This window comes from Octodon degus, unplaced genomic scaffold (assembly GCF_000260255.1).
Source record: "Octodon degus isolate 3935 unplaced genomic scaffold, OctDeg1.0 scaffold00109, whole genome shotgun sequence".
NCBI lineage: Eukaryota > Metazoa > Chordata > Mammalia > Rodentia > Octodontidae > Octodon > Octodon degus.
In genome coordinates this window covers 460240-485379 of record NW_004524685.1, presented here as the reverse complement: position 1 = coordinate 485379, position 25140 = coordinate 460240, and the positions used below count along the sequence as shown (strand labels likewise).

The 25140-nt window shown below is 41.9% G+C and overlaps 3 pseudogenes; all 3 read left to right on the top strand.

Annotated features, from left to right (window-relative positions):
• The first annotated feature begins 5825 nt into the window (after positions 1-5825).
• On the top strand, positions 5826-6302 carry LOC101585888 (annotated as a pseudogene).
• Positions 6303-11817: 5515 nt separating this feature from the next.
• On the top strand, positions 11818-16289 carry LOC101585493 (annotated as a pseudogene).
• A 1945-nt stretch (positions 16290-18234) lies between these two features.
• On the top strand, positions 18235-18357 carry LOC111812025 (annotated as a pseudogene).
• The last annotated feature ends 6783 nt before the right edge of the window (positions 18358-25140 follow it).

The window sequence follows — 25140 nt, the reverse complement described above, 5'->3', positions numbered from 1 at the left end:
TATAGAGGAATTTCAATCTACAGAGCATTTAAGATCAGGGATTGTATTTATGAAGCAGCAATTGCACAGACGTCGTGTGGGCCTGACCTCACAGGCAGCTGTGATCCAAAATACTCCAGCCAGTTGTCCATGCAGGGCACTTGCGTTGGTTAGGCCAAGCTCTACATAAAGTGAAATGTGCCTCCTCATATCCCATTGCTAAATGGACTTGCCTGTGTGATCTTGACTTTGTTTGTTTGTTCAGTGATTCATCTGGGGCTTTGACTTGGTTTGTATCTTGCCCTTTATTTCAGAAGAAATCCAGCTTATCTCTGGGAAAAGCCAGCAACTTCCCAAGAAGCAACAAATCACATATAAGCTTAAAACATGAATCATCTACAAATAGAAGGCTTTCACTGTTGGCTGTCTCCTTGTGGAATCAGATATAAAGATTACTAGAAATTAATTCTCATTTTACTTTAGTGTTCTTTGATGTTATTTTGATCTTTTAAGCTATTTTGATAAAATAAACAAAACAAAGCAAATAGCCCTGAAAGGTTCAAATTAAGAATCTGTGACTTGAATACTGTTTTCAAAAAGACATCATTTTGTATATGTGACTTCAAAACTTTTATTGCACTATTTAGTGTTGTTTTGTTATAGATACACCTTGAAATTCATATTTTCCCCAATAACGAATTTCTTACTTTATAATAACACCATGAAGAATTTGAATGATAGATGAAGCTGCAATTTCTTAAAAATGTTCTCAAGTTCATTATTTTAGCCTAAAGTTTGCTCTTAAAATTCTTTTAATCAACTTCTTTGAGAAGTAATTGTGAAAAATGAGATGGCAGAACATGTTCTTACTCTCGTGGCGTGTGAGTTGATTCTTTGTTATCATTATTGTTATTATTATTATTATAATATTTTAGGGAAGGCTCTACACTACTAGATAGAACATACTAGTAGTGCTCAGGGTCTCATTACTAGATCGGACATGTAGTGATCTGCCTATTTACAGCCTCCCAAGAGCTGGGATTACAGGTGATTTGATTCTTAAGGACTGAATTTTAGCATTTGATTTTTACTATTGGCATAAAAATCAGACTGCAGCCTTTTTCTGTGAAATGAATACCCATTTCCATATAATCTCATACTATTTCCATCCTAAATTAAAACTGAAAATACTCAGTAAGTGTAACCATGGGGTAAAGATATTAAAAATCTCTCATTACTGTCATGCCTGCTCCCCATATTATAAGATGATATAGGCCTTTTAAAGAACAATCTGGCAGTACTCCAAAAATGATTTATCTGTTAAAGCCTCTTGAGCCGGTCATCCCACTTCTGAGAACTGGGGTAAGGAACTAAGTATGAGAGACTATGTTCGTGAAAAGAGCCACTTCAACATTATTTGCAAGAATATAAAATTGGAAGTAAGACACACACTACAAGTAGGAAGCCTGTAACTTTAGTCATAACATTCCAAAACAGGAAGCAACTTTTATGTTCAAAACAGGAACAGTGTACAGAAGGCTCCTAATGTCTTAGTCCATTTTGGATGTTAAAATCAATTCAAGTTCAAAGGGCCTTATCTAATACTTTATCAAACCTGATTCTGTTGTTTTAGTTTTTTAAAAGTAAACCACAAGGGGCTGGGGAGATGGCTCAGTAGAATAAGTGCTTCCCTGGCAAGCAGAAGGGCCTGAGTTCAATCCCCAGTTCTGCAATAAATAAATAAATAAATAAAATAAATAAAAAATAAAAGTAAACCACAGTGATGTTTTCTTTGTGACTAACCCTGTTACATACAGAAGATACTCAACAAATATGGGTTTATATGATATAAAGACTTATTGTGTGCCTGTATTTAAAGATATCATCAGTTGGACTATTTCAAATAATTGAGCCAAATTAATGAGTTTTACCAAGAAGAGAGCTTCTCCATTAGAGCTAACACTAGGGCCAGGGAGATGGCTCAGTAGAATAAGTGCTTCCCTGGCAAGCCCAAGGGCCTGCGTTCAATCTCCAGTTCTGCAAAAAAACCCAAAAAAACAAAACAAAAAAACCCCCAAAACAACAACAACAAACCTCCCCCCCCACCAACAACAAAAAAACCCCAAAGAGCTAACCCTGGTTTTTGTTTTGTGTTGTTTTGTTTGTTTTTTTGGCTACTGTTTTGTTTCCTTATTGCTTTTTACTAACACAAAAATTTTCCATTATACCTGCTTATTCTCATTAGTGTTTGATTCTCCACTCCACCCCATCTCACCCCTAGGATTTTGTTCCTTCATATCAACAAGATAAAAGACTCCTGCCCCACACTTCCATGAAGTGGAGCCCTGTCCCCCCTAAGATCTTTCCACTGATCTTAGCCAAAACAGACAGTCTCCGCAGTATCTCAGGTGCAGAGATCACAGAAGAGCACGTTCGCCTTGATGGAGTGGTCATTATTGGAGCATTCATACCTCACTACTAAGATAAGACTTTTCAAAAATAAATTTTTGAGACAAGGTCATGCTATGTAGCCCAGGGTAGGCGTGAATGCTCAGCAGTCCTCCTGTCCCAGTCTCCTGAGCTCTGTTACTGGTATGTACCACCATGCCCTACTGGGGTGGGGTTTTCAAATTAATGAAAAATCAAACTTAGTGAGGTGGCATTGTATAGAATAAGACATTTGGTCTGTGATTTTTATGGAAGCAGTAAAAAGCAAACGGTAAAATTCAATCCTTAAGAATCAGATAACATGCCACACAAATAAGAACATGTTCTACCTTCTCATTTTTACTGAGATTACTCCTGTAATCCCAACACTCAGCAAGCTGAGAGGGAGAACCATGAGTTAGAAACTAGCCAAGAGTATACAGTGAGACCCTGTCTCAAACAAAACAAAGCAAAGCAAAACAAAACATTCAGAGACAGGATGCCTGATTTTAATTCTTCTGTTAAAATCCCCAAACTCAAAATGGGTTAGCCATTTCCCACTAGTTTAAATGATTTTATTCGGTGGCATTCATGTTAAGACACAGCTTAAAAGCAACATAGATGTCCATGACACTTGCTGTGTTTCTCTCACTACGTAGTGCAGGCTGGTCCCAAATTTGAGGTCTCCTATCTCAGCCTCTAAAGTGCAGGGATTATGGCCATGCCCTCCCACGCCCAGCATAACTATGTTTAAATTACTAGTTTACTCTCCTGCTCCTCCACTGACATGCAAATTCTAGAACTAGATTTCCAACTTTATATCTTGCCTGAGCCACACTTAGTGAAGAGGGATTGTCTTGGGTTGTGTATAAAACACATTACAGAGTTCATGCATATACGTAATAGAACTTCCTTTATTTCTGAAATGTTTTAGTTCAACATTTAAAAAGAGGGCAACTCTTCTGGATGGTTAACAACCTAAGTTTGCAGACCAAAATTAGAGAAAAAGGAGGGCTACAAGGAAAGCCAACATTTTGGCCCTACCCTTCTAAGGTCAATTAAGACTCAGGACATATGAGAACTTGTACTGTAACATCATGTACCTCGGTAGTGTCCCAAATTTTCTGATCAAGAAGATAATGGGGCCAAAGAGGAAAGTGATCGATGACGTAGAGTGTGCCTAAGGAGAGTCACATGGGGAGAAGACACTCTCTCAGGCTTTCACAGAGAGCACATAGGCCAAGCATTGGCCGTGACTCATCCACATGGCTGCTGCTGACAAAGGTTCTACAATCTGAGGTACAGGATCTCAAGATAAATCCTGAGGGCATTTCACTGACCTTGTCAGACCAAAAAGCTACAACTCTTGTTGCACAGGTCCTGCTTTACCTTGGTCTTAACCATCCAGTAGAAAAGTATGAAGATGAAATATAGGAAGTAAAGCCATGTTGTTATGTTGAGCTGTGGGGGACTCAGGTCAATAATTTCTGACATTGCCAGTTAAACAGAAGACCCAATGATATTATGGGCTTCTGTACTCTTTTAGAATATTTTGCTGAGTTTACACACCTATAATATTCAACAACAGAACTTAAAAAAAATTGGGGTATAACTATGAATGTCCATTTTGTATCTGTGTATTCAAGGTGGTTGGGATAGATATATAGTTGCATTCTCTTAATGAATAGAATGATTTTTTCTAATGGTGTTTGTGAGTAGGATCACAAGTCTGCATCTTGTACAGCAATTAACCACTGAGAAGAATGTATGCAGTGTATTATTTGTTGAAACTGTACTTTCGATTTGATTTGAAACTGTCTCATTGCTATATGTTTATCAATAAAACTTTGAAAAGAAAAAAAAATAAAAAGAGGGCAACGAGTCCTAAGGATAACCCGCTACTATTATGGACTACTGGACAATATTGGATTATTTTGCTGAATTCAAACACCTACAATATTTAAATGGCAATGGCATACCCATTTCTGACAAAACCAAACAAAAAAAGGGATACAAATGAAGGACCATTTTGTATCTGTATATACAAAATAGTTAGGATAGATATATAGCTACTTTGTCTTAATTCAATGAGAAGAAAGATTTGTACTAATAGTGTTTGGACAGGATATCATGTCTGCATCTTGCACGATGAATAGCCACTATGAAGACAACAATATGCAATGTATTAATTATTGAAACTGTCCTACTAATTGGTTTTGAAACTGTCTCATTGCTATTTGTTTCTCAATAAAATTAATAAAAAATTTTAAAAAATATAAAGAGGACAATGTAAGCATAAAACTAATGGGACATTTGATTTTGTTTTTGTGAAACTAATGCATTAATATCTGGTTTGAGGAAGTGGTTGTAGTTCTTAGTTAAAGTCTCAGAAATGCTTTGTCGAATTTTAATCTTCATGTATTTCATTCCTGAAAATAATTGCGCACAAATGCATGCGTTATCAAAAAATAGCCGGGCATGGTAATACATGCCTGTAATCCTAGCACTTGGGAGGCTGAAGCAAAAGGATCACCATGAGTTTGGGTCCAGTGGGCTACACAGTGAGTTAGTTCAAGACCACCCTGAACTACACAGAGAGACCTTGTCTCAAAAAACAAAATGACATGCATAAGGTCTGGCTATGAAAGGAGGGATACTTTTCTTTAGGAAGACAGGTGCTATAGTGTCTAGTAAGAAGCTGTGTATGGTGGCAAATCTCCATAATATCAGAACTCTGGTAGGCTGAAGCAAGAGACTTTCAAGTTTGAGCCCAGCCTGGACAATGTATTAACTTATTGTGATTTGCTCTCAAAATAAAAAGTAAATTAGGTTTGATGCATACCTAGAATTCCAACACTGGAGAGGCAGCTAAAGGATTTGCAAGAGTTGAAGGACAGCCTAGCTACATAGTGATCTCGAGACCATCCTGAGCTATATATAGTAAATCTCTGTCTTTAAAAATGCAATAATACAAAACAAAAACAAAAAACAAATGAATGAGCAAGCAAAAATGCCTGTGGATGCAGCCCAATTTGAAGGTCTTGATACCAGGACACAAGCCTGGTACCAGGAAAATAAAAGTCTAGTAAAGCAAGTGGATGTGACAGAATATGCCTGTAATCCCAGCACTCTGGGGAGCTGAGGCAGGACTGAAAGTTCAAACTCAGCCTAAGCAATTTAGTGACATTACCTAGTGGGAAAGCTCTGGGTTGAGTCCCCAAGTACCACCATCACCAAGAAACAAACCTAGTAGAGATGTGATCAGATTTGGGGTTAAAGGGAAGGAGGGGAATGAGAAAAAGAGGAATCAAGCTACATTATGTGAGTGGCTTCATCTGCCACCGACTTTCTCCAACCAGTGGGAGCAGCTTCCTGCTCTCATCTGCCTCAGGCCCGCAGTCTTTTAGAGACTAAAAGCCATGCCTTCAATTAAGTTGCAGAGTTCTGATGGAGAGATATTTGAAGTTGATGTTGAAATTGCCAAACAGTCTATGACAATCAAGACCATGTTGGAAGATTTGGGAATGGATGATGGAGATGATGACCCAGTTCCTCTACCAAATGTTAATGCAGCAATATTAAAAAAGGTCATTCAGTGGTGTGCCCACCACAAAGATGACCGTCCTCCTCCTGAGGATGATGAGAACAAAGACGAGCAAACAGATGACACCCCTGTTTGGGACCAAGAATTCCTGCAAGTTGACCAAAGAACAATTTTTGAACTTATTCTGGTAGCAAACTACCTAGACATCAAAGGCTTGCTTGATGTTACATGCAAGACTGTTGCCAAAATGATCAAGGGGAAAACTCCTGAGGAGATTTGCAAGACTTTTAATATCAAAAATGACTTTACAGAAGAAGAGGAAGCCCTGGTATGCAAGGAGAACCAGTGGTGAGAAGAGAAGTGAAATGTTGTGCCTGGCACACTAACACTATAAGGATTTCTCCAAATACTAGTTGCGCTGCTCTGTTTATAATTGTTAATATTAGAGAAACAATAGACAAATGTGGCAGCAAACAACTGTATTAGCATAATATTGTCCTCATTGTATGTGTAGTTTGAGTTACAGATTCCAAACCAATGGCTGAATTTCTTCTAGTCTGAGCAAAAGTTGCTGGTTTTCTTTACTCTGAATAAAACTGAACTGTGGGTTCTCTGTAGAAAGTTGACATTTTGAGCTTTCCCTCTTTTTGTAAAGTGATTACAAATAGGTTATTGTCCTGTTAATTTTAGTGAGCTTTTCAAAGTTGGCATTGTAAATAAAACAACTTGCAAAAGTTTTCTGCAGTAAAAAAAAAAAGAAAAAGAAAAAGAAAAAGATATGTCATGTACAGGTACAAATTCCCTATGAAGGATATAATCAATATAATCTTTTTAATAAACTTAATAAAAAACAAAGAGTAACATGAAAACACTGAGGACTGAAATAGGGTTGAATATCAGAGTGCAATTCTACTTGAAAATTCTGAGGAAATGTATTTATGTACAGGCTCATAAATATACAAAACTTTGATGATATTTTTGTTTTTTTTATTTTTTATTTTTTTTATTTTTCAACAAATAATACACTGCACATATTCTTCTTAGTGGTTAATTGCTGTACAAGATGCAGACTTGTGATCCTATTTACAAACACCATTAGAACAAATCATTCTATTCATTAACAGAATGTAACTATATATCTATCCCAACCATTTTGATGATATTTTTGGAAATTTAAAAATCCTTTCCTCAATTCCTGAATCAAAGTGGAAAGGAAGACTGTATAATTTTTGATGCCCGAAGACTGGTTAGCCAACATGTTAAAATGTGTGCAATATTAGCCATGACTTGAGCTTGTGAAGATTCAAAAGCACATGGAGTGTTGGAGACAGGTGGGTTTCTATTCCTCCCAGTGGTGTAGTGGAAGCAGAACCAGCAGGGCAATTCACCCTTCCCAACATGATGCTCCAGTGTGGCCTTGTGGCTTCCAGTCTTCCTCACACCACCCTATTCCAGTCTTTTTGAGACAGGGTCTCGCTATGTAGCTCAGGCTGGTCTTAAACTCACAATGATCCTCCTGCTTCTGCTTCCTGAGTGCTGGGATTACAGGCATGTGCCACCATGCCCAGCATGGCTTTCAGTCTTTGATGGAGCTAAGAAGTAGTTCTTTATAAAGGTCCTAGCATTGCCTGGAGATCTTGTCATTGACAGATTCCGCTCATTTTCCTGGCCAGCTTTGCCAGGCCTTATCTCCTGTAACAGAGGGAAGAGAGTGACTCACTCAGCTTCATTGTTGCTAACTGTACTAGGTCCAGGCTTGTTCCATCCTTTCCTGAGCCCTGACTTTTCCCTCCTTGCCTGTGGAAATGAAACTGCATCTTGACCTCCTGGTCCAGCATCTGCATACTCTGTATACTTCTCTGGGCTGACAGTAGTGGCGGTGACAGGCTATGCCCCAAATCTGAGGATATGTGGAGAAGCCACTTGCCCTTCAAAGACAAAATCTAACTTTTTTCAAGTTTCATTTTGTAGTACCAGTTACAGTGTTCCTTCATAAAGCCTTCTTCCTCTTCACCTATAGTTGAGATAATTTCTTGGCTGTACAGACAGTTTCTCATTCTTTTTAACTTCTAGTTTGCCTAGAATATCAGTCAGTACTTACTAGAGAAACAGGATTAATTCAAGCTATACGAATACATAGCAGTTTATGATATTGCCTTGCAATAGATGCATGCAGCCAGGTATGGAAAAGTACAAAAAGGCTGTCTGTGTGCTGGATATTGAAGGATCCAGTGGAAGGCCTTGACCTCTCTACAGAGTCCTGGGAAAGTCGGGGTCAGGAGGCTGAAGGGTCTGTGCAGGAAGCTAGAGATGACATCCAGGGTGAAAGTGAAGACTGGACCCTGTAGTGGTTGATACATTGTGTCAACTTCAGAAGTTAAAAGTTTAGTTAAATCAGATCAGCAATTCCACACCTTAGGGTGTGGAGGGCCCTCCCAAGGGCTGGGAGGACCCACACTAGAGTGACCCAGTACTTAAAAGGAGATAAAAGGGAGTTGAGGAAGTACTGTGAGCACCACTTCCTTGGAGGAGCGCCAGTCTTTGCAGTCAGCATGGAGTGAGGGGAGAGAGGCTGGCTAGAAGCGCAGCTGCATCTCCTCCTTTTGCTCTTTGCTGTTTTCTGCCGCCATGAACTGCTACCCTTTGCCATGTGCCACTCTGCCTTGGAGCCAGCCGAGTATGGACTGAAACCTCCACTAACTGTGAGCTAAATAAACCTTTTCTTCCTTCATTTTGGGTGTTGGATATTTTGTCCCAGCAACAAGTGAAAAATAATTGAGACAGAGCCCCTCTGAGAAAACAGAAGGAAGTTTCCTTTTTTGTTTCTTTTTTATTCCATTCAGGCAGCAGGCCTACTGGTTGGTGCCATGCACACCAGGGGCAGGCATCTTCTGTCTCCACTAAATCCCTTCACTCAGAACTATGCTGATCCAATTTCACACTCAAATTGACAAAATCAGTTAACTATGACATCTCTCATATTTGTTTATTTATCCCTTATATTGATGAACAGATGATCTGCGACCATTTCTGATTTTTTAAAATTGCAAATTCCAAGCTTTTGTGTTTGTATATATGTGCGTGCATATAGAAGGAGTATGTATATTATATGGATTACATGTGCTTCGCAGGCCACTACTGTAGAAAATGGTTTATTTAGTTAGTTAATGAGTAAGGCAGCTAGCTAATGGATGGGCCTGAGATGGAGTAGGGTGACCAGCCATACTGATAAAAATTAAGACTAGACAGTGACCTAGGACTTTGGACAATGAATGAATTTCCCATTCCATACTAAAGAGAGGTGCAAGCACTCCCTACTAAATTCTTGAATTTTGAGAAAATTATAATGTGGATTGACCAGTTTCTTCTTCTTCTTCTTCTTCTTCTTCTTCTTCTTCTTCTTCTTCTTCTTCTTCTTCCTCTTCCTCTTCCTCTTCTTCTTCCTCCTCCTCCTCCTCCTCCTCCCTCCCTCCCTCCCTCCCTTCCTCCCTCCCTTTTGGTACTGTGATCAAGCTCAGGACCTTGCACTTCCAACTGACCTAAATCGCTGGCCTCACCAGTTTCTTCTGAGATCCCAGTTTCCTATAAACCCTATGTGTTAAAGAAGTTTAAAAGCTTGAGTCCCAACTGGTCATTTAAATCTACAGAGCCACTTTTGGTAGGTGACCACTAAACAATTGAATAATTCTTGTGCTTTGTTTAGAATTAGCTCTATATCAAGGACTATGCAACCACCCCATTTGGAACCCCTCTTGGAAATCCAGGAGAAACTCCCTACCTTATTTCCAATAAAAATGCTCTGAATCTCCTGATTTAGTTCTCAACTTTGCTCTTTGGAGTTTATGGAACCACGAACCCAGTAAACATAGTATCATTACTCTACTGAATCTAATTATCTTGGAGCGCCATGGATTAAGTGCATGTCTGAGTTATCTATCCTGGGGTTGGGCTTCTGTGGATGAGATTAGACAGACCTACATTACTGATTAGTTAAAGCCCTATGCCAAGGTGCTTCAGAAGGCTGACTGAAGTAACTCAAATGTACTCATCATACTTGTAAGAACAAGCTTTGGCACTTTAAAAAATCATTAATCTGGGGCCGGGGAGATGGCTCAGTAGAATAAGTGCTTGCTGGCAAGCGCAAGGGTCCTGAGTTCAATCCCCGGTTCTGCAAAAAATAAATAAATAAATAAATAAATAAATAAATAAAATAAATAAAAAATCATTAATCTGAGGAAGACATAGGCCAAGGAGAGGATCAAGACCAGAAGCAAAGGACAGTGAAAACAAAAACAAACACCATGTTGACTCAACTTATCTGGCTGAAATTCATTTATCTAGAAACATGGAGTGACGACCATATGCTAGACTGTGCTCCAGGCATTGGGGGCTCCACCCTGAACAGAAGAGAGAAGTCCCCATCCTTATGGAACTTGTATTAGGAGGGAGGTTCATGTGGGCAGTTGTGGTTATTTTACCTTTGTTTCTTAACAAGCTGCCCTTTGGCTATGAGATGAGTCTGTGGTAGAATGTGAACTTTCCACTGTGTAAGTTATGCACATAAGCTAAGCACTCGTCACTAGATAACATAACCACTCATGTCTTAAAGAATACAATTTCTTCTCCAGCCCCACTGGACTGTCGATAGTCCCTTTCCAGCACAAACATATGTTTTACTCAGATCTGCTTGGCCACTAACATTAGTCAATCTTTATGTATTTGTTAATGTTACTCAAATGACCGTTTCTAGCAACACCTAGGGCACTAGGTCCTGTCACACAAGAACACTATGTCAGTCTTCAAACAGCACCCAGCTGTCCCTAGACTGGAAAGGGATGGACAATACAGCCACCGTGACCCAAAGAAAGTATTCCTGGGATGACGTTTCCAGAATCCCTCCTCATGTGAAAGTCAAATATGAAAACATGAAATATGAAAATCTCAGCCTTCACGCTGATGGCATAGTCCTCTGCTGGACACACAAGCTGCTTTCTTGCAGCACAGTAGACTCTTAACATTTCTCTGTCCTTTGACCACTAGTGAATTCTTTTTACCACCCATGACACTGGTCTCTCATGCACCACACCTTGAAGGGCAATAGATAAGAAATAAATGAGGACAACATATGTAAGTTAGATGGTGATAAGTGCTCAGGAGGGGGAAAAGGCAGGGAAAGGATAAGGGAGAGCTAGGAGTTATAACTTGTATCTATTTAGAGATATGTTGCCCACATTGGTCTCAAACTCGTGATTTCAACTGATCCTCCTGCCTCAGCTGCCAGAGAAGCTGAGATCACAGGTATGCAGCACCATACGCCATGAGGACTCACAGTCTGAAACAGAAGGTCAGGAAAATTCTCCTGAGGGAATAACTGAGAAAAGATGCAAGGTAGTCAGGGGAGGATAGGGGCAAAGCATTCCAGGAGAGAACCACAAGGACCAAGAAAGCAACTCTGAATTTGCCTGGTGCTCAGAGAGTGGCAGACGCTCTGGGCTGTCACAGCATGTAGAAGGGAGAGTGAAGGAAGATGAAGGGAGAAAAGGGCAAGGGTCAGATCACACAGGATTTGAAGGTCATAGTGACAGATGTGCCCTATATTCTGAGCAAGACAGTCACTGAAGGAGTGTGGAAATCAGTGTCAGGAGCCCTTCAGAATGACTATTTCAAAGCATGGAACCTGAGTATCAGTGTTTTACCAGGTGAATGACATTCCAGAGGGAAGGACTGTAGAAAACTGAAAAGTTTCCATGATCTTTGGACTCTTTCAGGCATGTATTTGTTAGCAGAATGCTTCCCGAATAATAAAAGTAGTATTGCAAGTTTTCTTTAAAAATTATGCAGAGACTTTCCAACTTGGACCCAGCAGAATGGCTCCCGCAAACAATGGTGGTAAGAAGGGCCATTCTGTCATCAGTGAGGTGGTGATCCCAGAATACACAATCAACAATCACAAGCACATTCACGGAGTGGGCTTCAAGAAGCGCGCCCCTCGGGCACTTCAGGAGACCCAGAATTTTGCCATGAAGGAGATGTGGACTCCAGATGTGCGCATCAACACCAGGTATAACAAAGCTGTCTGGGCCAAAGGAATAAGGAATGTTTCAAATCGTATCCAGGTATGGCTGTCCAGGAAGTGGAACAGGGATAAAGATTCACCAAACAAGCTGTATACCTTGGTAACCGACGTCCCTGTTACCACATTAAAAAATCTCCAGACAGTGAATGTGGATGAGAACTTTGAGGTGTTTTTTTTTTTTTAATTTTAATTTTCTTTTTTAAAAATTTTTTATGGAGGGGTCTACAGGGTGTTCAGGGTCTGACTACTTGATTGGACTCGTAGTGATCCACCTGTTTATAGCATCCCAAGAGTTGGGATTACAGGTGCGGAGCCATCACACCCAGTCTCAATTGCCATTTTAGCACGCCCCGAGGGTGGGGCCCCCACAGCAGACCCAGGGATCGAAACCCAGGTCCCTGTGCCTGCTTGCAGGTGCTTTAATCCGCTGAGCTATTTGGCTGACCCTATAACTTTGAAATAAAGTTACAGAACTGCCAAAAACAAACACATAAATAAATAAATAAATAAATAAAAATATGCAGAATATGGAGTTATGGAATAGGTCTGTGCTTTCAACATGACATGTTTATGATTTTTTTTTTTTTGAGACAGGGTTTTATTATGCCTTCCAAGCTGTCCTTGAACTCACTGTGTAGTTCAGAATGGCTTTGAACTTGTGGTGATCTTCCTGCTTTAGCTGGGATGGCAGGCATGCGTTAGCATGCCTAGCTTATACTTCTAACAGGGACATAATTAATGAGAGTTTTTCAAAATAACTTTTTTTTCTTGTATTTAGTACAGGGTCTACAGGGTCTCACTACACAGATCAGACTCGTAGTAATCCTCCTGTTCTTCAGCCTCTCAAGCGCTGGGATTACAGGCGGGGGCCAGCACAGGGGTGGGGTGGTGGTGGTGATGGGGATCAAACCCCGGCCGCTGCACTGCCTCAGTAGGTGCTTTAATTTGCTGAGCTATCCGGCCAGCCACTTTTCCAGTTTTTTGGTTGAGCACAATAAGAACTTGGACTCTGGGAACCCAAAGCTGTGATAATTGGATGGGAACTCTCATGGACAAAAGTAAAGATAGTTTTTTCATCTCCTTTTTCTTGTACTGGAGATTGAACCCAGACAGCAGTGAGCTACATCTTCAGCCACTGTTTTTGTTTTGAGACAGGGCTCTAAATTACTAGGTTGGCCTCTATCTTGCGATCCTTCTGCCTCAGTTTCCCAAGTAGCTGGGATTATATGTGTGTGCCACCATGCCTGGCTTATTTCAACTTAATGCGATTTTTGCCACAAATAAAAGGCTGTACATACTGTTCTTTTTATTAAATGCTGTATCTAAAATGCAAGGAAAAGTAGCAGCTGTATGACAAAGTTAATATTGATTAGAAAATCCAATTATTTCTACAGTTTATTCTAATATATCCCAAGATAGCTATCTGTCAGCAGGTAAACTTCCTATTTAATCGGCATGATTGAGTAATTAGATGTATTCTCAAAGCAGCAATAAAATAAAATTTTCATGTCTCAGTAATGTGGTTGAGGTCTATGTTCTGTTTTGACTTACCCCTGGGTATATGCAACCAAAGCCAGGGAGCCTCTAGTTTTACCTTGGAATAATTTTTAATTTAAAATATTTGGTAATTGCGTGATGGTATATAATTGCTTTAGGAATCATAAGAATGATGGCAACCAGGAGTGATGGTGCATGCCTGCAATTTTAGCACTTAAGGGGCTGAGGCAGGAGGATTGTTGCCAAGCTTGAGGCCAGCTTGGGCTATACGGTGAGTACAAAGACAGCCTGAATTATAGAGCGAGAGCTTATCTCAACAAACCAACCGACCAACCCAGGAATGGTGGAAAAATTCCTGAGTTGATAGGGCTGTAATAGCTTGACTTTTCCTCTTCCTGAATCCTTGGGTACCTTCTCATCTGCTTCCTAGACTTTTGCGGAGTCTTCTGATGGCCCTGTCTCCCCTCTCAGGTCTTTTTCTCAGGTCAGTGGCTCTTCTACAAGAGAAATTTGTATCTTATCAGATTGTAAACAACTTCTTCTTAGTCTCAGGTCCTAGTTATGGAGCAATGAAGATGGATGCTAATAAAACAGAAAGCAGCTATTATTGTGGTGTTTTTTTTTTTTTTTTTCCTTATCGAACTGCTACAGTGACTAGTTATAAGTGTAGCTAGAGACTGTCAGCAGGGGCCAATATATAGATCTTAGCACCCTTTTGTATATTCAGTCTAAATTATTATTATTATTTTTATATATCTTACTGGTCATATTTTCTCATTTGATATTGAAGGCCAAGCTTAAGTGAGAACTGCATTAATTAGAATTAAACTTATTTTAAATATTATGGTCAGTTAAATCTTCCCAGGGTTACTTTGGAAGCTTGTACAGAGTCTTTAACTCTTCTACCAGTGTCATCTGCCAGGATGAGTCATGGCTTTTCTTGATCACATGGTTTCCTGTGGCAGCATGGGGGACTTTTTTTTTTTTTTTTTGAAAAGGTCTCACTATATAGTTCAGGCTGTCCTTGAACTCACTGTGATCCTCCTATGTCAACTTCCTAAGTGCTGGGATTATAGGCATGTGCCACCATGCCCAGTCTTTCTGTTTTCAGTGATCTTCCTTTAAGAACACACGATGTATGCTGGATATCGCCAATCTCCCTGGTCAAGGGGTTCAGTGACTCACCAGAGTTGTAGGGTCACAGAAAGGTTCTCTCAAATCCTCAGTCCTTGTTGACTTTGGAGAGCCACAGAATATTGGTTGTTTCCTTAGCCAGGTTATGTTTTTAGCTTTTGTCTCATAACCTTAACTGCTGAACACTCAGAAGCTCAGCTGCAGTACTACTGAAGTGAGAGCAGCCATGATTGCCTGAGAAGTCAAATTTTTATAAAATAGTTCCAGATAATAGTTATAAAGATATTACAAATAAAGTTTGAAATCAAGAGCAAAACATTACATTTTAGCATGACAATTATGTTGACATTACAAGGTGAAAACCATGGTTTGCCCACCCCTTTAAACTTTGATGTGAGCTGATATTTTTTATTTTAGCCTTATCACAGAGAGAAGCTATAGATTGGTAGATGGGATATTTATTTACCATCTCTCTTTACTACAAAACCAAGTTGGAAGCTTTGTCTTTCTGTAATAAAGCTGAGTCTATACAGTATGGCCTGCAGAAATTAGGACCATCTCTCAGTGCAAAGAAAGCTTGTACATAAGGCACTGAGGGCATCTCACTGCATTTACTCTGGCTTTTAAAAAATAGGTATAGTGGGAGAATTTTGTTATAATTAATATTTTCTCATATTGGCAAGTCTTGCCATCTTCCATTAGATATGCTACCCATCCGCTGTACATTTAAAAAAATAAAAAAGACTGAAGATAACATTTCTCCCAATTCTTGAGGATACACTCCAGAGGTGTGTCTATAGGAGAAGTTAATGAAATTCTCATCTGAAACGCACACATGAAGAAGGTAAGAGGTGTAAGGGTGTCCTTGTCAGGCCTGCCTGACAGCCTCCATCCCAGCCTCTATGCCCACAGTAGCAATGGAGGAAGACTGACGTCCTCTGGTTGTACCACCAGCAGCTGCAACGTGCCCTTGTCCATGCCTGTGGGGGAGCACGATGGGAACTATTTGCTTCATGGAAGCTTTGTTCATGGCCACGCCAGGGAACTTCTTGCTCCCTCATACCATCTTGAAACAACAGTGAGATGAACTCACTTCCCTTTAGCCTCCTGGCTACAGTCTCAAGGTGCTCTAGTGAGCACCTAAGAGGGAATGGAAGAGGCTTCAGAGGTACACTTCACTTGGGGGATCCCCTAGCCTGAGTAAATTTTAAGAATTTTCCCATGAATGGTGGAAAGCCCTCTAGAAATTGTTCTACATTGATCGAGATATGTCAAGTGTCTGGTGCACCTAGACAGTAGAACCAGCTCAGGAAACATTAACCATTCCTGTGCTAAGATCTGCACCCCATGTTCCTTGTAATGTGAATGGACCCACGAAGAGAAATCACACCTGTGTGTTGGGCACATGGTTCGTTGCTTCCTATCTTTTTAGCACAGCTCAAGGAAAAGCTGTGAAGCCTTTTACCTAAGGGAGGGGAACCTATGAATATTTTTCTGAGAGCCACCAGGGAGGACCAGGTAGCAGCCTAAAGTCTTAACTTGTTCTTTTCTCACCTGATCTATCAGTGTGTGTTTGAAGAGGAAAAGGTCAACCATAATGGCCTAGAGAAGAAAAGCCTGCCTTTTGCTTGACCCATAACAGAGTCATACAAGAGTGTGCTTGCAGTGTCTCAGGTCATTCTGGAGCAGAGGATCCCAGGACATCACCAAGAGAGCTCTACCTCTCATCCTGCAGAGGAGTGCAGCTGGGAACAACAGGCAAGTGGAGATTTCTCTACTGGTTACTCCATCAGACTGTGGAGACCCAGCTTCCTCCAAGGAGCCTTTGGGTGCCCACTGGGGAGTTGCCCTGGTCATGCCTCTCAGTTACCCACTCAGCTTTCACTGGTTACTTAGAGCCAGAGACCTGTGTCTGGGAAGAAATGCAGCTCCTTGTCTGGCCCACATTCCCACTGGCTTCAGTGGGGGATTAACAGGAGGTGTTGGGAACCTGTCCACCCCCTTAAGAAGCTGCTCTACGAGTGTTTAACTCACTGGCAGCACACCCACCGTTTCTCAGCATTCTATGAGGGATGTGCAAAAATTGCGTGCATGTGTGTTCAGCCACTCTGCCATACTTACCCATCCACAGAGAAGACAGTGCCCCACGTTGAATGTCAAAGGTGTAAGCAATCAGCTCCCTCTAGTTTTCTGTTTCTTGTTCTGGAAGTGGAAGAAGTGAAAATGGAAGTCGACAGAACAGCAAGCGGCAAGCAGTTGGAACAGCCAAATGGGCATTTGTTAGAAGGAATAAAAGGAAAAGCTCCTGGTTAGTGGAGGAGGAATTTGGAAGGTGGACACCCTAGCCACTGAAGTCTATTAGGTATTTAGAGTTTCTGGACCAGTGAATGAGTGAGAAAAGGCAGGCCTTTAAGATCCAGAACACAGGCTGCTTCACTTGCATTTCCCTTACTCCAAGCCTTCTCCAGTTTGCTTAGGGACTTGTTCTTTGTCCCTTCCTTGCATTCCACCAGGCCCTGAGAGTCAGTTTGTTTAAGTTAGTTATTTGGACCCTCTGGTATTTTAGCTCATGTAAGCCTCAACTTTTATTAGTTTACTTTAGGTTAACTGTTCAGGACCTGTGCCCTGTCTGCCTAACTTCCCCTAACTTCTTACTTCAAGATAACAATACAGTTATTTATAAATAACACAAAACTCTACTATAGTCAATGGCTTAACCAAATAGGGCTTTGTCTTATACATCACAAAGTATAAGCGTAGGTGCAGGGGCTTCAGTTGCGTCCAGAACTGTCTTCTTCCAGCTTTCTGCTCTGCCACACTTAGTGTGTACACTCTTAGCCTAGGTGCTACACAAATGCAACAAGACGGCCATGTCTTCAGGCCTTATTTCTACGTCTCAGGTTGTCTTACTCTTCTTTCATTGCTGGGACAAACACTCGACACCCAAAATGAAGGAAGGAAAGGTTTATTTAGCTCACAGTTCCTGGAGGTTTCAGTCTATACTCAGCTGGGTCCATGGCAGAGCAGCACAAAACAGAAAGCAACCTTTCATGGCAGTTGCAAAGAGCAAGAGCAAAAGGAGAGGTAGCAGCAGCTGGAGCAGCCGGCTTCTCTTCCCGCCTTACATTGTAATGCACATTACCTGCCCCAGGACAGGTGCAGCATCCACACCCACAGTAATCAGTCACAGACTCCAGAAGCTCCCCCGGACTGCATGAGGCTTTTGGGGGGACAGTTAGACAGATCATAACACAGGTAGGAAAAAAGTAGAGGGTGTGGAGGGCAAAAATCCTGAGAAGACTTTGTCTTTCACCTTTTTGTATGAAAGGAAGGCCTGTGAAGGCACTTTTTTTTTTTTTTTTTTTGTATTTTAGGGAAGTGTCTACAGTGTGTTTAGGGTTTCACTACTAGATTGGACTCCTAGTGATCTACCTGTTTACAGCCTCCCAGGAGCTGGGCTTACAGGTGTGGGCCACCACACCCAGTCTAGGCACTTGTAAATAGCTGCATGGGTAGCTGAAAAACAGTACTTGAACCATTGTTGCTGGCTGTGTAAAGTCCCTATCTGTAATATGATAAGGCTATACTTTCAGGGATCATTTCTATAGTATGTAATATGATGCTGTTGTAGAATGACTTTTTACCTAACTTTGGGGATTTGTGGATAACTTCACTTCTCTAACCTTTCCTTATGAACAGAACTAATACTATGTGTAGATACAGGAAGAGGTTTGTTTTAAGGGGCTGAGGGGTACAGCTCAGTGGTTGAGTGTGTCCTTAGGCCCTGGGTTCCATCCCAGTCCTGACAAGACAGACAGACAGACAGACACAGACACAGACACAGACACACACACACACACAGACACACAGACACACACACAGACACACAGACACACACACTCCACCAATTTATTTTATTTTATTTTTTGTTTTTGGTGCCGAGGCCCGAACCCAGGGCTTCCAGCTTGCTAGGTACACATTCTACCGCTAAGCCAAATCCCCAGCCCCACACTCCACCAATTTAAATGGTAATCTCATCTAAACACACTATCACAGAAACATCAGAATAGTGTTTGATCATGTATCCAAGCACCTTGGTCCAACCCCAAGGACAGAGAAGTGAACAGTAAGATGATAGGGAATTTACAATGTGTAGTGTCACATGAATAAAAAGTGTAGGGATTGAGAAAGTCAGTGGTCCCTAGTGGTAAACATTCAGCTAAAATCAGATTGAGGCAGGAGTTCAGGATGTGCCAGCTAGTTGGGTTCATAATCTGTCCAGTCATGGAGATCCAGGACATGTGAGAAAAAGTTATAAACCCTGTACCAGAGATCATTTAGGAAGTCTTATCTTCAGCTCATCAGCTCATCTCACAGGAACTCGAGCCAGTTGTTGTTAGGACAGCCTGAACCTGACATCTGCCTGAATCGAAAGCTACCAAAGATAGCTGCCATTAAGCTCGTAGCCACCATAACCTTTTAGTGGCCCACTGTGCACTTAACAGTGCAGACTTTTTCCTAATTTTAATTGGCCTGCACTCACTCTGCAGAGCCTATTTGTTTTCCTATCTTTAATTTTTTTGTGTAGCGGGGGTAGGGGAGGTTACTAAAAATTGAACTCAGAACCTCACACTTGTCAGGCAGGTGCTGTGCCACTGAGCTATATCCCTAACCCAATACCTTTATTTTTTTGTATTTTTAGGGAAAGGTGTTCAGGGTCTCACTAATAGATTGGACTCGTAGTGATTCTCCTGTTTAAAGCCTCCCAAGTGCTGGGATTATAGGTGTGCACCACCATGCCCAGCCTCAATTGCCCTCTCAGCATGCCCTGGGGGCAGGGGCTGGCAGGGCAGATCTGGGATCGAATCCCTGGCCTCTGCACCTGCTTGCAGGTGCTTTAATCCTTTGAGCTATTTGGCCAGTCCCCAACCCAATACCTTTAATAAATGTAAAGGCTTGTTACTTTTTCTGCTTGAGCAACCTTTTTTCCTCAGGACAACAAAGACCTAGAAAAACATCATCAGGAGCACCCCAGAACTCTTGAGACTGGGAGTTTGCCTTTAAATCTATGAACATGGAGGTCATTGGATAATTTAGAACAATATTAAGTGGGAAATCCAGATTGCAGAGAGTTGGGTGTGCGTGTATGTGTGTGTGTGTGTGTGTGTGTGTGTGTGTGTGTAAGTGGAGTCATCCAATAAGGTACTTTTTTTAAACTATTCTACTTTGCAGTAAAATTTCTCAGAAAATCTAGAGTGAAGCTGCTCCCTCCCTGTTGCTATCTATACTCAGGTATTTAGTAGTTTCATCCAATCTCATGTCTTTAAGGGCCATTGGTATGTTAGAGACTCTGATTTGTATGGTTTATCTGAAGCTGCTTTCTCAAACTCTGAACTCAGCTGTCCAGGTTTCCTTTTATCTCTATCTGAAACATGAATGGAGCCCTCTCCTCAATACATCCAATCTTTCTAGTTGATCAGGTCAAAATTGGGAGTTTCCCTCATGTTCCTTATTAATTCTGTACTAAATCCCATAGGTTCTACCATTAATATATATTCTAAATCTGCTATTTCTGTCTCTCTCTGTCTTTATCTCTGTCTCTGTCTCTGTCTCTGTCTCTGTCTCTCTCTCTCGTTTTGTTTAGTATAGTATCTTGCTACCTGGCTCAGACTCATAGGCACTGGGATTACAGACATGTGCCACCATGCCCAGTTTCAGTGGTTGGCACGGAGCAGAGCTGACATAGCATGTAGTACTGGGGATCAAACCCAGGTCCTTGCACTTGACTGGCAGGGGCTTAGATCGCTGAGCTATCTCCCTGGCCCAATCTGCCTATTTCTTACCTGTGCTCTCTACCATCATGGCCTCTCACCAGAGCTACTGCAACGGGTCTCCATGCCCCAACCTTTACTGCCCCTGGTCTGTTTCCAACATTGTAGCCCAGGTGAATCTTTTAAAGGATGTAAGACCCTTAAAAACTTGGGGTCTCTACAAGAGACTGCAAAAAATGTATTCTATTTAATTGCACTTCTGAGGATTGAGACTGAGCTGTTTCAGTCCCTTTTATAATTTTTCAAATTTTGAAAAAGGGTCTCCTCAAATCACTATGTTCCTTCCTCCTACCCCAACCTCCCAAAGTGCTAAGATTATCGGCATGTGCCACCACACCAAGTAAGAAATGTATTCTGAATAGTAGAAGAAAAAAATAAGGTTAGGGGGGCTGGAGAGATGGCTCAGTGGTCTAAAGCACCTACTTGGAACAAGCTCGGCAAAGCACAGGGACCGCGGTTCGATCCCCCAGCACCACATGCCAGCCAGCCGCGCCCCCTGGTGGGCTGAGCTGGCCACACACACAATAAATAAATGTAAAAAAAAAAAATAAATAAATAAATAAAAATAAGGTTAGGGGACAGGGAGATGGCTTAAGAATAAGGGCTTCTTCCCTGGCAAGTGCAAGGGCCTGAATTCAATCCCTGTTTCCACTAAAACAAGAAAATAAATAAATAAATAAATAAAATTTGGGGGTCTGGGGAAATGCCTCAGTGGAATAAGTGCTTCCCTGGCAAGTGCAAGGGCCTGAGTTCAATCCCTGATTCTGCAAAAAACCAAAACAAACAAACAAAAGAAAAAAGAAGGTTGGCATATTGTTTGAGAAGACAATCACTCAATGCTTAATTTTTGTTTTTTGAGACAGGGTCTCACTATGCAGCTCAGGCTAGGCTTGAACTTGCTTATGTAGCCCAGGTTGGCCTTGAACTCTTGGTGAACCTCTTACTTCAGCCTCCTGAGTTCTGGGATTACAGGCATGAAACACCACACCCAGCTCAATGCTCAATTTTTTTTGTTTTTGTTTTTTTGCTCCGAATGCCTTCAGGGCAGGTTTGGCTGGCTTGAGTTGTAGGGATCGAACCACAGCAACCTGAGCCTGACTGCTTTGTTGAAGCAGCCACTTAAAGAACTGAGCTAAGGGGCAGGCCCCCTCAATGCTCAAATTTTAACCAGGGAGAAATGTGCTACAAATTTCTCCAGGAAAGGTATAGATGCAGTTGCTATTTTAAAACTCCAGTACCAAGAGAGGGAAAGCAAAAGCAAGAGCAAATGAGCTGATCAGCAGTGGCGAGAACACTGATCATGAAGTGCTACCCATGAACTGTGCAGAGGTAGCCAGAGGCTCTGCTGACCTGGTGGCGTCCCGGGTTCCGAAAGTCCCCGCTGCCCAGCTCCTTTGGGGCCCTCACTCTATCAGTGAAACGTTCTCTAAAGCAGTGAGGCCTGGTTGAGCATCTGGGAGTGCTAGGAAGTTCTTACAAGTCTCCTTTGCTCATTATTGTACTCACACACAGATCCTGTATGTGCTTATTTGCTGATTGACTGATGATAGTGCTGGAGATTTAACCCAGGTCTTTGGGCCTGCAGGCAAGTGCTCCCCCTGAATCCCAGGTCCTATATTTAGAATTCATTCGCTCCTCACCCAGCTCAGCTTTCTTCATCCCCGCTCAATGGAAAGTATGATGAGCTCTGGCCCTTGGATCATCCAGATAAGAGTTCCTACCACTCTGATTTGTCAGACCAAACCGTAAAAATTCTCACCCATGGGGCCGGGGAGATGGCTCAGTAGAATAAGTGCTTGCCTGGCAAGCACAGGGCCTGAGTTCAATCCCTGGTTCCACCAAAAAAAAAAAAAAAAAAATCTCACCCAAGTGGATGTGCAAAAATTCTAGAACCCTCAAGGTGCGGGCTGACCCAGGAAGCTTCAATAATCTGAGGACCACATTCTAGAATTACAGAACACTCTGTCCCTGATTGAGGATTCTTTGAAGGCAGTATGAAGATACAAACCAGCGCGGATGGAGCTCATTCACATTCCTACACGTAGCTGGAGTTTGTTACTCTCCACTCCTATGCGGTATCCCGCTGTTAATATAGCCACAGATCATTAGATGGCGCATGATTTGGTTTCTGTTTGGCAGAGTTACAAACAATAAACATTGTATGTTTTAAAAAATGGAAGCACATCCTGAGTCTTTTGATTAAATCACCATTTCTGGAACAACGCCAAGGCCCCATGTCACCCCTCTGACCTGCGACCTACTATGTTCCCCCTTGGTTATTGCATCCAGTCAAATCTGACTTTCAGTAATCATCAAACCTGGCAGTCCTGGCTTGCCATAGAGCCACCACGCTGGCCACGGCTCCTGCCCAGAATGTTCTTACAATCTCCGCCAGGCTCTTTTCCTCCCTCCCTTTCTATCTGCTTCCACGTTCCATGAAACCTACACAACCACACTCATAAAAACTGCAATTTGCATCTCTAGTTCTCATTTCCCTTTATCCTGCTCTACTTTGTTTCTTCAAACAATTACTGTGTAAGTTTACAAACAAGACAGTTCCTTTTGTGTGTGATTTAGTTGTCCTCCCTCCCCAGGCTAGATGATGTGAGGCAGGGGAATTGAGTGCATGGCCAGCTGGCTGGGCAAACGGGGTGACCTGTCAATCACAGAAATTCCAGACACACATGCAGAAAAAGTTCTGAGGCCCACACCTGGGACTAATAAGAAAATTCTACCCTTAGTTTTTCTGGCACAGTATCAAGCAAGTTTTTCATAGGATAGCCTAGGTCTGACATCAACCTGAGGAGTAGGGGATACAAAAGATTGTGGCCTTGTGGCCACGGTGTGGTCTTTCAGTGGCCTGTCCTCACTGAGCTGAGCATACTTCTTTTTCTACCTTTAATAAACATGAAACCTTTTGTGCTTGTTTTGTCTAGTACTTTGTTGAGGTCAAGAACCTAAAAAGAATTTCTAGAAGGACCCCATAGCACTCCAGGACCCCTGTAACAGAAAGTCTTAAGAGTAGGATTTGGTCAGATATGAAATGTGAGCTCCTAGCTGTGTGTGGCATGATAGTTCAATGAATATTTATGCAAGAGAGAAGGAAAATGAAAGGGAGGGAAGGAAGGAGAAAAAAGGAAGAAACTGTGCCTGGAAGAGAAATAGCACAGTGGAATTCAGAAAAGGTTTTCTAAGATGGGAAAGATTTGAGCATATCCCACTTCTAAGGAATCAGTGGGGGATGAAGACACAAGAGAATGAGTTGGACTAGTTTTCTAAGAGTATGAGAAGAAATGGAATCCAGAGGACAGGCGATGGGTTCAGTCCAGGAGGGAAGGTCCAGGGCTGCAATGACCAGTTTTCAAGGCTAGTGAAGATCTCATCAATCAATTCCTCAGCAAGGACGCAGAGGCTAAAACCTTGCCATGGGATTTAGATTGCTATGCACAAATTAGCCCCTGGGAGTCTGAGTCTCCTCCCTCTTGATGGCTTAGTGTGGTAATTTTCAACCAACAGTCCTCCCAAATCATACCATCCCAGTCAGCTTGACAGGCCAGCGCATGACCTGTGTGACTACAGGAAATGCAGAAGGCCGGGGGTTGCTGCAGATGAGTTACAGGCTTGTTGAGAGGATCCCAGGAGGAAGTACTGCTCTTCAGCTTCTGTTTTTCCCAGGAGCAAATGAGGTCATTTGCTATGATTAAATTATGTGTTCATGGGGAGGTTCTGAGGTAGAAGGAAAGCAGAGTTTGGATTTTTTTTAATATGGAAAACAGAATATTAGAAATTGCTGTGTTGTAATAGGCAGTGCAGGCTTACTGGGGGGACACAGGACCCTGTCTAGCTTAGGTTAGTCATGTAAATTGAAAACCTTGCTCAGTGTGCAAGGTGGCAAACCTTGAAACAGGCATGGAGCATCACACCAGGGCCGAATTATTTGTTTTGATCGGGTAGGTGAATTAGTTTGATGGCGTGGTCATTCAAGACAGCAAAAGTATCCTGGCTGACCAGATGGACCAGTGAAGCCTAAGCTAGGTGAGGAAAAGAGTGAAGATACAAGACAACAGGAAACAACAGTATACAATCAAAGGTTCTATGGACTACAGCAGGGCCAGACCCCGAAATCACTATTCAGTCTGGGGTGAGGGCCAGAATCTCCATTTTTAGCAAGGGCTCTAGTTAACTGTGATACAAAAGGGTCATGGATGAGTTTCTAAGAATTAGAAGATTTAAAATGGTAGTAAGTTTAAAGAAGTGATCTCTTGAGAAGATGAAAGGAAGAGGGAGAGCACACGTTAAGCATGAGCCAGAAGGACAGGGAGCATGAGGCGATGACTTTATTATCTCCAAAGTGACACAGTCCCGAGTGATGAAGGCCAGGGTGTGCCCAAGGGAGGGGGTGGCTGCAGTGGAGTGGAGGTGAACATCACCAAGGGCAGAGGAGGTCAAGGTCTAAGCATGTTCCCATGCACTTTGAAGCCACCCAAACAGTGGCAGTACTTGGAAATAGAGAGGCAAAACCAAAAGCAAAGTTCAAGGCCACTGGGTAATGAAGGGGAGGGACCTACAGTTGCATAGGGACAGAGAAAATATGGGACACAGCGTTGTCACTGGTTAGGAGTCTGTACACAGTGGAGAAAAAGTGAAACTGG